The sequence below is a fragment of the Triticum aestivum genome, chromosome 1A (genome assembly GCF_018294505.1).
Source record: "Triticum aestivum cultivar Chinese Spring chromosome 1A, IWGSC CS RefSeq v2.1, whole genome shotgun sequence".
Taxonomy (NCBI): Eukaryota; Viridiplantae; Streptophyta; class Magnoliopsida; order Poales; family Poaceae; genus Triticum; species Triticum aestivum.
The window spans coordinates 520,470,850-520,481,829 of record NC_057794.1 but is presented as its reverse complement, the minus strand read 5'-3'; the positions used below and the strand labels follow the sequence as shown (position 1 = coordinate 520,481,829).

Below are 10,980 nucleotides of genomic sequence, written 5' to 3'. Positions count from 1 at the left end.
TTTGAAACGAGTGAACATTGAGTGAGAATGTGTTTCTTTAAATTGAGTGAAATCTAATTATGTCAGTGAAATTAGTTTTCTGAAATAAATGGAACCAAATTTTTAATATGAGTGAAATCCTTTTAAATACACATGCCACATTTTTCCGATGTGAAATACGTGAAACTAGTTATTTTGAAATTTTGAAATTAGTTAGTTCAAACATGTGAAACGGATTATTTCAAAACTTTTTTGAAATGAGCAAAATATGTTTTATGAAGCGAGTGAAATTGTTTTTGGAAATAACTGAAATATGTTTCTTGAAATAATTGAAATCAGTAAATCAACCGAAATCAAGGTTTTTTTTGTGTGGCAAAACCTGTGGAATCGATCTCTTAAGGATTGAAATAAGTTTTTTGAAATCAGTGAACTTCTGAAATGAGTCAAGTGAGTTTTATGCAACAATTTAGGTCCATTTTTTAATATGTGAAACTGGTTATTTCGGCTATGTGAAATAGATTGTTGCGTGTGTGAAACTGATTATTTCAAATATATGAGATCTCTTTTCAAAGCGAAATAATTTTATGTTTTGTGAAAGTCATTTCAAAGATAACTGAAATATATAAAATAAAAAGTATTTCAAATATATCCAAGATTGATCGTGTTCTAAAGATCTTGTCATCACGATTCCAAATATATAAAAAGTTTCAAAAATGGACATTTCCTTTAACAGATATCAATCATTCAAAATTTAAGGACGAAATTAAGTACATGTCATTTGTATGGAGAGAGAATGCATGCAGGGTCCATCTCTCAATTCTAACTCTCTCTCTCTCTCTCTCTCTCTCTCTCTCTCTCTCTTCTACAAAAAGCTGCTAGTCACTCTTTTGTCTCAGACCGTATTTCGAAGTATAGTTGTTGGAATGAATTGTTGTGTCATATCGGGTCAGACTGCACGGATCTTGATCAAACCGATAGACAGTGGATCCAACACCGATACATCCCGGCTCCGGTAAAATTACTTATTCGTAGAACTACATCAACAGATGGAAGCTCGGTACCAGCTAACATATGGTACCAGGCCGTGATTTGATTTGTGTCTTTGTAGCTAGGTTGAAGCCCTGATGAGATAGATCCCCTGGTCACTATCATCTGATCGGGTTCGCGCCTTGGCGCGAGGGTGCCGGTCATAACGTGTTGACAAAGCATGTAACAAATTGTATGTAGGAAACCAGGTATAGCATGTGCAGGCAACTATTTGTGTTAGAATCATAACCTAATGGAACTGAAGATGACAATCACATTATAAGATAGAATCAAGCTCGGTGCTTTCATACGATCAGAGATAGAACACATGACCATGTTTTACAACAGAGATAGGAACTCAAGATGGCAACGGGGACGAAAGCCACCGGGTTTTGCTTGTCCAAACCCATCCCCACGAGAAAATCGCAAACCCGTCCCCGTCCCCATCAACATGTGCGGGTTAAATTTTTGCCTGTCCCCTAAACCCATCGGGTTTTCAAAACCCACGGGGAACCCGTCCCCACGAGCAGTCAATGAAAACAACAACATTTGGAAAAAAACAGGAGCATATTACAACAGCAGGCGACGGCTGGGGAACCTAGGTTTAGGTTTAGGTGTTGTGTTGTGCAGGAGAGAGAGTCCTAAAGAGCGAGCAACACTGTAGCGACCGAGTGAGGGGTTGGTTTGTACTCCAGGGCCTCGATGCTGTGGGGCTCGGCTCCTCGGGCACTGTGGCTTTGGGCCATTTGAGTCAAGATGGATCGGTGCGTGCTAAATAATGTATTTTGACGGGTTTTGTCGGGTTTTAGGTTCGGGTAGTACTCAAACGGGTTTAAACCCATGAAACATGCCGGGTTTAATAATGTACCCACGAGCAGCCCCGTGGGAATAGAAAGTCGCCCATCCCCATCCCCTAATATGGTAAAAACCCACGGGGACGCGGGTTTCGGGGTCCCATTTCCATCTTGAATAGGAACACATGACCATTTTTTACAACTATTTACGACGGCGGACTTCCTGCTACCGGCCACTTCGCCGGCCAAGCGGTACTGCTCCGCGCATTTAGGAGCAACTCAGTCGCTGCGCCGAGGCTGCTACACTCCTGCAACATCACCAAAAATCACCATCGTCATGTGCGCAATAACAACATATCAGATCAGAAACCCTAGGCCAAAGGGAATGAAACCGCGGAAAGCAAAGAGGCGAGAAGGGGCAGGAGGGGTGAGGGGGATGGGAAGGGATCTCACCATGGCCGGGATCTAGCAAGGAGGTCGCACCAGCGACGTGGTAGGAGCGCTAGGCGAGCTCGTCGCTGCCGCTGCTGAGGGCCAGGTGAACTCGTCGCTTTGCCGGCTAGAATGCAAAGGTTTTAAAAGTCAAAGACTAATGCAATGTAGAATTCATGTTTCTGGCACAACCAACCATTATTTATAAGATAGGACATGCACTTCTTATCACCAAGTAATCTTATATGTCAAAGGAGGCTATATTAGAGTTTTACCTTCACTATCATTGATGCATATCGGATCAGTGCTCCTTGACCCTTTCATAATGTGGTTGTTGCTGGTTCCCTGGGATGAGTGAAACTGCATTAGTATTTGTATCTACGCTTGTTCAGAAACAATTTGACTGTAATCAATCTGAAGAATATAAGGACTGTTATTCCTTGTTTGAAAATAGCAAAATCTACATGGCATAAAAGAGTCAGTATCCAGCCCAGTAATACTTGTATAGAACATATACAATTGTGCTCCCGATAATACCTAATATACATATTTGAAGTACACATATATCAAAAGCATCAGCAAAGCAAAATCAGGAAGACAATCGATATCAACTATAACCACAAGCATTGAATATATACTTATCCATTCATTGGTAACATGTTTCAGGCTGGACATTTACATAGGGCAAGATTCAGTACAAAATGACGACTTGCAGGAGCTGAAACTCTTATACCTATGGAAATAGCGCTACACGAAGGTGAGTCGGCAGCAATAAGGAGAAACAGGGCAGCAGCGTAGCAATGCACTCTTCCGGCCTCCCTTGCACTTCCACAATTTCAAGGCGACCTCCCATTTTGTCCCTCCCACAAGCTGTGGCACATACACATGCTGATCTGTATGTCGAGGTGTAGAAAATGGAATAAGGTCATTCGTAGATAAAAACATTGGTCATGCAAGGCAGATTCAATTCCTTCTGTACTTGGAATAAGATAACTCCATACTCATAATATATAATACCATCAAAGACAAAAGATTACACCTACCATAACAATAATCTAATATCACCTCCTCCTTTAAGTCATGAGAAGGGAAATCAAATGGCATAAAACGGCCTTCTCCGAAGCTCAGTTATATAAGTGAAATAAAGGAGACCACATCACCCAACAAAAGATATATTCACACTTGCATTAGATATTAGCTCACATATATGGCAGATTCAACTTCCAAAGCTCAATGAAAATTTGATAACATATCATTTGATGTTGCGGTCAAAGGTTATCGAGTGTTTATTTCCACAATCAAAAGATACGTATGCATTAAAATTGGAACAAGCTAAAGTTTCTAGTTACTCACTCTGTTGCAGAACTGGAAATAATCACATACTGGTTCATGCAAGAACCACATCAATTATAATATCATGGACCAAAACATCATCCTCTTCTTTACCAAAATATAAAGTAGCAGCCCTATTCTATAAAATCAAATTAAGTATACTTAACAATGCAGAGTATCACATTGTGTCAAGGAACTGCAGAAATGGAACGGATAAGCAAGGACATATACACCATATACTCTGCGCGCTAACATGCCTGAGGTAAAGACATTACAGGTTAGGAAAAATAGGTAGAAAATTATAGCCTTACAGGGAATAAACTTAATGTAACTATAATACTCAATCCAAATATGGTGCCAATCCATTTATGCTGGCCAGGTTAATTCTCTAAGAAATACACAAATGAATTGATACTTAATTCCTGAATCTAGTTAGCAATCTAAATCAACCTACAATCTCCAGCCCCAAAAATACAAAAGCAGCGCATAAATCACTATTTAAAAGGATCCTGAGAATAATGACACCAGAATAAATTGGAACAGAGATTAGGGATCGATCTAACCTAGGCCACAACTCATAGAAGTGACGTTGAGGTGTAAGTACCCAGCATGTGCAACGGGAGGCTTCGGTACATCACAACAGTGTTGTTGGGGAGAGCCGCTCTTGTAAATGAAGCATCCCTTTCGAGGAGACGACCTTCTAGGTCTTCCGTTCATATACAGAGAATGCAACTATTGCCGCCTCATCCCTGTACATATTTATGAACTAAAAGAATCAGACTTAACCAAGAGTGCCCTGTTCAAAGAGTTTCACTGGGTAAAGAAAAACAGAGGATAAAAAAGCTTGCATATTTATTAGGAACGAGTGAGTGGTACTGCACACTTACTTGAAATGTTTTATCATTTGCAAGCCTGGAACACTACAACAGCATGTGAATGTAAATGAAAAGTAACATCGACACATTGTTACATACTGTCATGTCCAGTGTCTCGTATTTAGAAAACAGAAGCTATTTAAAATATGATGGTTGGGCCATATCTCGAGGGAAGTTCAAAAGCTAAATCTGACTAAACACGCCTTTTTTTTGCCTGAATACTTGGAAATCAGCGACTTACTATAGAGCATGTCTCCAACAATACGGTTCAGGTTGAAATGAACCGAGCATTTAATGTTTATTAAATAATAGAAGATATACAAAACTAATCCTTCAAGAACAACCTGCAATGGAAAGCATTTTAGAACACGTGTGTTTTTTCTTAGTGCCTGAAATAAATGCATGTTTACATGAGTGAAAAAGTCACTAAACGCTACTCTGTATCATGTTGGCAAGCTGACTGGCTACTTGGCATGGAAGAATGCTTTCACCAGGCAGAGCTAGCTAAAATTAGAAGAAAAATATCAAGCAGACTTGACAACAGGAGCATACAGACCTTCGTCGATGTCGTTGTCATCTTCGATTTAATAGAGAAACCAGAATAGTTTGAATACCATGTATTTTCTTTACCTGAATACACATATACAACTAATGTTTGTCAATTCCAAAATCCAGCCAAAACTGAAGTTATGCATGGGCATGATCCATTGAAAGTTGATTTTGTACAGGGGGCAATGGATTTCTAATTTGATTTGCAACGAAAATTGATGTAATTAGGTGCCAATAGGATACATTCAAAATGCTAGAAACCTATGGAGAGGAAAAGCAAGTACATATTTATAGAGGTCAAGACTCAACTTGAATCTAGAACAGCAGATGTAGTTTCATCGTGATAAATTTAGACAATACTGAAATTGGCATGACTGTGATTTGCATACGAGTATTAGGTCACTTCTTAGTCTGCTCACAGAATGTTGATCAAGAGTTCTACGGCCATATGCATTATTTATTGGAACCGTTTAGTAGTAGGTTTTGGGTCTACATCAAATGTGTTCACATAAACAAATAACATCCAGCATCATAAAGGAAAATATGTGGGGTGGCATTAATGGAGATGAACTTACCTGACAGTAACCAACTTTCTACCAATGTGCAAAAGAACAGATACCCCATGATAAAAGAACACAAACCACGTGTGCATCCACGATTTCAAGATAACCTTAATTGGGGTCAGTATCCAAAATAGTCACAAATTCAGTTGCAAACTACCATACAACAAATCCAGAACTATTTCCCACAGTTTATCTTAACCACATTAGATCAAGGACCAACAACAAACAATATGTCACACCCTAGTTAGTTCATGCATTAGAGTGGTGCATCATGTCTACTTTTACAGAAACTTGAAATGGGGATGACAGAACCCCCAGCAACCCCCCTGGAAATAACTAGGGTTTACTAAAATTATTTTCAATGAACCCAAAATGCCCTTCACAAAATGTTCATCATTTCTGGGTTGGGTTAAAACCCCTGGCAAAAATGGTGCACTCTTTTCTAGGACATTCTGGATTCTTTGAATTAAATCATAAGTATTTGAATTTGGGCATTTAAATGCTATAAAATATTTTAAATGCCCAAATAATTCTGGAGTTAAGTGAGGGCTGTTAGGAATAATCCCAGCAGAGCCCACAATTATTTTCAGGATGTTAGTAAGTAGGATGTTAGTAAGTGCCTAAGTATTTTTAATAAAGCCCTAAAGTTACAGAAAAATAGAAAAAGATAACAAACAGGAAAAGAGAAAAAGAGAAAGCTTACCTGGCGCCCACCCAGCAGGCCCAGCTGCCGGCCCAGCCCAGCCAACGCTCCAGCGAGCTGCTTGGCTTGGCTAGGCAGGCAAGCAGCTGCTCGACGGCGAGCACAGCATGCGCGCCACGCAGCTGCCCGCCGCCTCGCCGCTCCCCTCGTCGAGCTGTCGACGTGGGACGACCCCCCTCTCTCCCCGACCTCGCAGACATTCACTCTTTCCTCTGGTTCCTCTCTCTCGCCCTCCCCGACGTCGTCCGAGACGTCACCGTCGCCGCAGCCACGTCCAACGCCGTCCCCGCACCCTCTCACCGTGTTCGGACGGTTCGCCGTCGTCGACTACATCGACTAGCCAAGCCGCACAACGTCGGAGCCCCTGCATCGTCCCCGCCGCCATCGTCTTCAACCTCGGGCCGCCGAGATCCCCGTCGCCGTTCCGACCGCACCGAGCCTTCCCCGAGCATGCTGACCTTCTCTGCGGCTTCCCAGTGAGCTACTGCTCCTCCCCCTTTTCTCCGCTTCGTCGCTAGAGCTCTGTAGCCGTCGTGCCTTTTCCGTCCGAACGCACCGCCGCCTGACCACGTCGCCGGCGATGCTCCGGTGACCTTTTGGTCACGGGCTTGTGCCCGTCACACTCACTGCATCGCGTAGATGTTGTAGGTGCAAGCGCCACGCCACCTAGGCCATTGCAGCCACGCGCACGAGCTGACCCGAGCTTCGGCCTCCGCCAAGCTCGTCGCCGGCGATGCTCCGGCCACTCCCCGGCCAAGCCATCACCACGGCTAGATGCGGGCGAGCACCAGCTGCCCGTAGCTGCTCTCCGCAGCGCGCCGCTGTGTTTGGCCTCGCCGGCGGCTAAACGCCGGCAGGCTTTGACCCGCTGACCGGCGAGTTGACCACGCCTGACCCATGTGGGCCCAGGTTGACTCCCCCCTGAGCCTATGACAGGTGGGGCCGGCCTGTTAATTAGTTTAGGATTAGTGCTAACTAATTATAATTAGTTTAGGTCATTGACATGTGGGCCCAGGCCCCACTAACAGTTAGTTAGTATTAACTTAATCCTGTTAGTTAGCTGAGACACTGACAGACGGGGCCCACCAGTCAGGTTTAACTGGCCCTGGCGCCTTTGACTTGCTGACATCATAGTGATGCAGTGCTAACGCAATTATTCATTTTCTGGATTTTTTATATAGGAAATCCCAGAAAATAGCCAAAACTTCTAAAAATCATAGAAAATCAACCATAGCTCCAAATCAAACAAATTATATATGAAAAATGATCAGAAAAATTCAATCTATCCATATGTAATGGTTTCATGCATGACAAACCACTTTAACCTTGCTGTTTAGGTGAAACAAGCTAACACACTTATTATGCATAAGAACTTTAACTTCCATTTGAATCTTTGGTTCAAATGGACCCATTTCAACTTGTTTCACATTGCATTAGGCAGGACACATCATTTTGCCATGTCATAGCATGCATCATATTGCTGCATATTGTCATGTGTTGATTATGTTCTGTGTGTCCTTCGTGGTAGGTTCTGCCTCCGAGGATATCTCCGAGTATCCAACTGAAGGGCAGTATCCTACTACCACTCCATCAGGCAAGAAGCCCCATTGATCATATCGATACAATCCCATGTTCTCGCCTCTGCTCTCATTTACTGCATTAAGACAACAACGTTTCAAACTACTGTGTGCTGCGGTAGTTGAACCCTTATCCTCTGCATGACCTGTCATTGCCACAGTAACTAGATGAAACCCACTAGCATGTATAGAAGTTGATTGAGCCATGCTTGTGTTTCCTACCCTGCTATGCCTGCTATGCTTAGAGTTGTGTCAGGTCTGGTTCATCTGGGTGATGGGCTAGAGTGAAATGATTATGTCGGTAATGTGAGTGATGTGTTGAACATGATTTGGTAAAGGTATCGATGAGAGGCCATGTAGGAGTACATGGTGGGTTGTTTCATTGAGGCCGTCCCTAAGAACTGAGATCTGTATGTGTGATTTTAAGAATCAGCTACTACCATGCATTGAGATCCTTAATTGACCCTCTCGGTTTCTTAATCACGCTAGTACTCTGTCCAGGAGTTGCAAATAGTTTCTGGTGTTTGTAGGTTATGTGTTGGCGGTCGTGCGTAGCGCTGACCCTAGGGGTGGGCTATGATGCGGTAGATACACCGTGGCACGGTGTACCGAGTCGCCCGTTTGGTGTCTCGGGAACCCTGTTCACATCGTTCGGGGCCGTATGTGGAAACCTCGGCCGGACTCCCTGCGGATGGAACCTGGATAGGCGATAAACCTGGACTAGAGACTTGAGTGTTTGGGTAGGCCGTGGCCGACACCCTCGTTGGGCTTCCGCTTGAAGGTTGCTGAGTACATGTCGTGTAAACGACGGTAAGTGGTGAGAGCGTGTATGAAGGAGTACACCCCTGCAGGGTTAACATCATCTATTCGAATAGCCGCGTCCACGGTAAAGGACTACTTGGTTGCCTATACAGTTCATAGACAAGTTAATGGTTACTATTAAAAGACTCAAGATAAGTGGGATGGCTCTCTCGTAGGATGACGAGGGAGGATCCCCGGTGGAGCATTGTGTTGGTGATTAGTGGACTCGTGTGCGAAAACTATTTTACTAGTGGTGTCCCGTAGGATAGCTTAGCCAAGAGTCAAAACTGGCTTGCTGCAATAACTCCACCACCTTCTTGAGAATGAGCATGTATAGTAGGTTCTGTTGTAAGACTTGCTGAGTACTTTTGTACTCATGTTTGTTTAATTACTGTTTCCAGACGACAACACCGCCCCCTCCGATGGGTTTTATGTAGATCTCGACGTCGATGAGTGACTTGCCACCCAGGTGGTGATCCTGGCCATGGAGGGCCCTATGTAGATAGACAGGCTTCGAGAGGCCTTCTTTCTTTCTAGTGTCTGTACTCAGACTATTTGCTTCCGCATGTGCTTGTATACTTGTATGACTTGAGTGTCGGGTCATGTGACCCCTACCTGTATGAACATGTTATGTATGGCTCTCTGGAGCCTTTAAAATAAAGTACTTGAGTTGTAGAGTTTTGTTGTGATGCCATGTTGTATTTGCACATATCGAGCATATTGTGTGTATGATTGAAATGCTTGGTATGTGTGGGATCCGACAATCTAGTTGTTTATCCTTGGCAGCCTTTCTTATGGGGAAATGTAGTCTAGTGCTCCTCGAGCCATAGTAGTCCGCTACAGCCCGGTTCACCGGAGTCCTGCTAGCCCAGCACTACTTCTCAGGACACTTGACTGGCCGACATGTGTTTCACTTCGTTCCTATGTTTGTCCCTTCGAGGAAATGTCACGCGGTAACATCCGGAGTCCTGCCTAGCCTGCTACAGCCCGGGTTCCCCGGAGTCCTGGTAGCCCAGTGCTACAGCCCGGATTCACTCGCTGATGACCGACATGCTCGATGTGATTCATGTATGCCTGTCTCCATAGGTCTGTGCCACTTTGGGTTCACCACTAGCCATGTCGGTCCGGGTTCTCTGTCATATGGATGCTAGCGACACTATCATATACGTGAGCCAAAAGGCGCAAACGGTCCCGGGCCATGGTAAGGCGACACCCGTGGGGATACCGTGCGTGAGGCCGCAATGTGATATGAGGTGTTACCGGCTAGATCGATGTGACTTGGAATCGGGGTCCTGACACAATAAAAGATCAAGAACAACTTATATGCAATAAAGGTATGAGAGAGAAGAAATCTTTACATAAGACGGCTATAAACACTGGAGCATAAATAAGCAACACCTTTAAATACAAATAAAAAGGGTTCAGGGTTCAATGCATAGTGGGCTCAGACTTGCCTTTCCTCGATCATATAATCTACCCCCATCATCTCTTATCACCAGTTCAATCTGTTTATACAGTGAAGCTGCCCTGGTTATCACTCAACAAGAATGACCATCCAAGGACAGAACAATAAGTATCACAGGATCAAAAAGGATTCTAGAGACAAGAGGGAGGATCCAACTTGATACCCACAGGTGCCTTGATTGCTCAAAGGCACACTTATTTCAGCCACGACTAATCATCATCGCCCATATGTGTGCGAGGAGCGACGGCTAGGTCACACCCATATGCCGTGATTGGATATTTTTTTACCCATGTGAAATGACCAAAATGACCTCGGCGGCCATCCAGTTTTACAAGCGGTGTCAAACTTTCATTGCTACAGGGGGCGGGATTGGATCGGACGGACGAGGTCTTCCAGCGGCTCGATCCGACAGCCAGAATCGCATCAAGCAAACCGATCGGACGGCCAAGAAGCCCAAATTGCTGAGGAGCCTCAGGTTTCGATCGGTCTCGTTTTTCTGGATAGATACCCACAAGTGCCTCGATTGCTCGAGAGCATGCCTATATCAGCCATAACTGATCATCATAGCCCTGGCCATGTCCCATATAGTAGCCGAAGCAGAGCAGGGGAAGATGGAGCTTACCGAGGGAGGTTGTAACCAAGGCAGTACTCAGTGTTAGACCTTTCAGCCCGAGCATTGATAGTTGTGGATGACACTAGGAGAGTTGGGACAATTTTCGTTGGTTTATTTCTCACACAATGCCATGCCAACCCGAGGGGTTGGGGATACATATTTATAGGCTGCTAGCCAGCCAAGGCATATGCTTAGATGCTGCCAAGATGCCAGTCTAAGATGCTAGTCTAAGATGCTAGTCTAAGATGCTAACTGACAGTCCTTGATGGTC

At 44.0% G+C, this 10,980-nt stretch overlaps 1 long non-coding RNA gene across 2 annotated transcripts; it reads right to left on the bottom strand.

The window, feature by feature from the left end:
• Window positions 1–1,774: 1,774 nt before the first annotated feature.
• Window positions 1,775–10,751, bottom strand: LOC123062368 (uncharacterized). 2 transcript variants are annotated; one of them, XR_006429641.1, is made up of 7 exons: window positions 10,719–10,751; window positions 4,995–5,068; window positions 4,127–4,312; window positions 2,965–3,124; window positions 2,507–2,576; window positions 2,253–2,358; window positions 1,775–2,107 (listed from the first exon to the last, which is right to left on the bottom strand). It is a non-coding gene; the product is annotated as an uncharacterized lncRNA (long non-coding RNA). The 2 variants fall into 2 exon arrangements; XR_006429639.1 differs by lacking the exon at window positions 10,719–10,751 and having other exon boundaries at window positions 4,995–5,909.
• Between the last annotated feature and the right edge of the window lie 229 nt (window positions 10,752–10,980).